Source organism: Genypterus blacodes, unplaced genomic scaffold (assembly GCF_046128005.1).
Source record: "Genypterus blacodes isolate CSIRO-AG114 ecotype Tasmania unplaced genomic scaffold, CSIRO-AGI_Gbla_v1 ptg000192l_1, whole genome shotgun sequence".
In the NCBI taxonomy this organism is placed as follows: Eukaryota; Metazoa; Chordata; class Actinopteri; order Ophidiiformes; family Ophidiidae; genus Genypterus; species Genypterus blacodes.
Window position 1 is genome coordinate 60492 of NW_027466992.1, and position 3401 is coordinate 63892.

The 3401-nt window shown below is 46.0% G+C and overlaps 1 non-coding gene across 1 annotated transcript; it reads left to right on the plus strand.

Annotated features, from left to right (window-relative positions):
• Positions 1–2572: 2572 nt before the first annotated feature.
• On the plus strand, positions 2573–2678 carry LOC143015231 (U6 spliceosomal RNA). Its single transcript, XR_012965388.1, has one exon. It is a non-coding gene; the product is annotated as a U6 spliceosomal RNA (small nuclear RNA).
• The last annotated feature ends 723 nt before the right edge of the window (positions 2679–3401 follow it).

The window sequence follows — 3401 nt, forward strand, 5'->3', positions numbered from 1 at the left end:
TGGCCGTGTGAACTTTCTTCGGCTGGCTAGCGCCCGCCCCTCCACGTGGAATGTTTGTTATTGTTGTTGTCGCGAGCGCTCAGCTGGTGGTGGGGGAGCGCTCACCGGGGAGCGCATTATTATTATTTGAGCGAGCGACCGACTGTTGTCAATTGTGACTTCTAATGAATTTTATTTCAATAATGTTAGTGCTGCTGTATTGGTTGGTTTAACAATGTGTTGTCCTAATAAAGACGACGTTTGACCAAGTGATTTCATATGGAAGAAAATATGACCCAATGCAGCCAGTTTGGTGGAAAGCAAGATTATTATTATTATATTGTGACAACATTTTGGCCAAAATCCACAATGCAGAGTGCGCACACAATGAGGCTGGATAAATTATACAAATACAATAATACAATCAAATCCTCTGCAGAGTAGAGGTGGGGTGTAGATTCAGTATTTGTCATCCTGTTGGCACTGCTTTTGTGGTCTGTTGCAGCGGAGGGTGCGGAAAAACCAGATGAGCTGATGGTTAAAGAAGAGTACATGTTAAAGCATTTACTGTCCGACGGCTTACATCTACTCCCAATGGTTTCAATAACAATAACGGATTGTGTGGTTTGTCATCGTTTGCCGTTGATCATCGAGAAAACACCGAAAGCAAAATGTCTGATTGCAGCTTTCTGATTCCTTCTTCAAATGTCCTTGAAGTCTTTTATGGTGGCTTGTTACTTTTCATTCTTCTATATTTTAAAGCACTGCCTTCACGAGTTACTTTGGCAGTTCGTAGATTACGTTCGGCATCGTTCACTTCATCTGGATAGCACACGTCTTCATATAGTGTTCTTCTCTTTTCTGCTTCTCCATATTCTGTCTCAAGTTGCGCTATTGGACACCTGCAGCTTGATATCTTTCTTCCCCCGTGCTTCTGTGGTCGAGGAGCAGAGCAGACTGCATGACCCCCTCCACGCTGTACCTCCCCACCACGCAGAAACTTTATGTGAAAGATGTCATCTTGCAACCAGCGTCTCTACTGGTCCTGCAGCGTCTGCCCAGTTTGTCCTGGTTCGCCTCAATCTACCCAAAACATGTTTACGGCAGAGTGGACCAGACCAAAGCCACCACATCACACCCATCTTCAAGGAAGTCCTCAAGATTGGGTCCACCAGAAAATGATCGTGTCGTGGGTGATAATGATTAGAAAACAGTGAAACGAACTCAACATAGACAGGTTGATACGAAGCAACCCCCCCCATGAAATAAGATATATTTGTTTGTAACCGAGTCCTATAAATCAAATCAACCAGTTACAGAACTCCCTGTAAACGATTCAGGAGACAAAACAGAATAAAGCAATCGACTGCAGTCACACTGGAATCTGCGCACTTGTAAACATTGACGTTACTGGCATAAAACAGAAGGTTTCCCTGGACATTGTAGGACTTGAAAAACACACTCACAACAACAATATTCTACATGCTCACAACTTCTATTGCAGCGGGCAACGGGTGGTAATAGTCTTTCAATTTACCCATTGTAACCACTGTCGTTCATTGTATTCTTCAATGAATAATCCCTTATCCTACCTGTATTTGTTCATTCCATTCTTCCGTAGCAACACACATCAAGTTTGGGAAGAACACAACTTTAGTCGTCTTTTCTTTGTTCTGGTTCACCACACTCGATCACTACTACGCCTAGCCGCCGGGGGAGTGGCATGGGGGTCCCCCTGAATATCGCGCCGAATGTGCATGCACTAACCCAGTAGGCGCTGCTTTGGCATCGTGAGAATTGTGTGAACAGCACGCTGTGTGTTTAGTGTGGACTTTCTGATTCGAGTAGGTCACTCCGTGGTAGTGCAGCGCCATCACCGCTAGATGGCACTCCAAGACCGATTTGCACGATGTGAGGGGAATCAACTCCACTTCTTTTGGCGTGTTGTACGTCCCGGAGTCATACTCAGCACTAACACACGTTAAGCTCAGCATAGAGTTAGAGTCAAAAGCAATCATCACACGATGGTTTAAATTACGTAGTAATGCAGAAATCCGCACTATTTTGTCTCCTACCATCGTAGCCGTCCAACCGTCGGTGCTGACGTCACGCATGGCTATTATAGATTTCCCGCAGTGCCCACACAGCGCGCGCGCGAGGTCAGACTGGACCGAGATTCTTAACATGTATGTATTGTAACTGTTAGGTCAGAGAAAATTCTATTCTAACCTCTATTCTATTCTAAAATCACTGTTGTGACTTGGTCGGTTTGGATGGCGTCATGATCGTTGTTTATTACGCTGTACAGACTGTTTCACATTACGTCACTCTGGATGGCATGCCACAATCGTTTACTGTAGAATCTGTTTTACGTCACTGTTAAGACATATGATGTACACATGATACAGCAATTGTGGCAAATCAGTGCCATGTGTTTTTGGGGGGTAAATCAGTGCCATATGTTTGGTATAGTTTGCAGGTTGAGTTAAAAACGTGTTCCCCAGCCCCGGCATGATCCAGACGTCTCTACCAGAACCTCGAGTGGACGATTATTGGTCCCAGTACATGTTGTGAAAGTTCTCTCTCCATCATTGTGTTTCTTCGGAAGCACATATACTAAAATTGGAACGATACAGAGAAGATTAGCATGGCCCCTGCGCAAGGATGACACGCAAATTCGTGAAGCGTTCCACATTTTAACGTTTTTAGCTCAAAAGAAAAATTAATTCAATCATTCTTTGTTTACCTCCGGTTTGGTTCCTTGGTGAAACAGCGCCACCCCACTTGCATGATCACTATTCAGGCCGAGAGCGGTACTGCAGCTTTTCACATTCATACATAAAACAAGCACGTCACATACACAAACCATCACAAGTGCATCAAAAGTGAACCAGCTGAGGTTTAGGAGACACACCTGACACATTTCCCCCAAAACAGACGTTGGCAAACATACACAGCACTCACTTACATCCGGTTAGGTTCAACGGTCCAACAGCGCCGGTGAGCGGGCGCGGCCTTTTAATTGACTGAGCCAATGTCGCTCTACAAACGAGCTAAGCCAATCTCGCTCTCCCCAAACTACTTGGAACTGCCCGTCGACTTACCTGTTCAAGCAGACTTGCCCGTTCAACGTAAACTTGGGATTTAACTGTCACTTGGAACATCAACTATCCATCTTCCCCTTCCCCCCCCCCTCTGGATGACAATCTTCTCGGGGTCCTCTAGCGGGCGCGCCGCTGAACTGCAGGCCGTTTCGTCCCGACTTTCGAGCCGGGCCGTGAGAACTTTCTTCAGCTGGCCGTGTGAACTTTCTTCGGCTGGCTAGCGCCCGCCCCTCCACGTGGAATGTTTGTTATTGTTGTTGTCGCGAGCGCTCAGCTGGTGGTGGGGGAGCGCTCACCGGGGAGCGCATTATTATTATT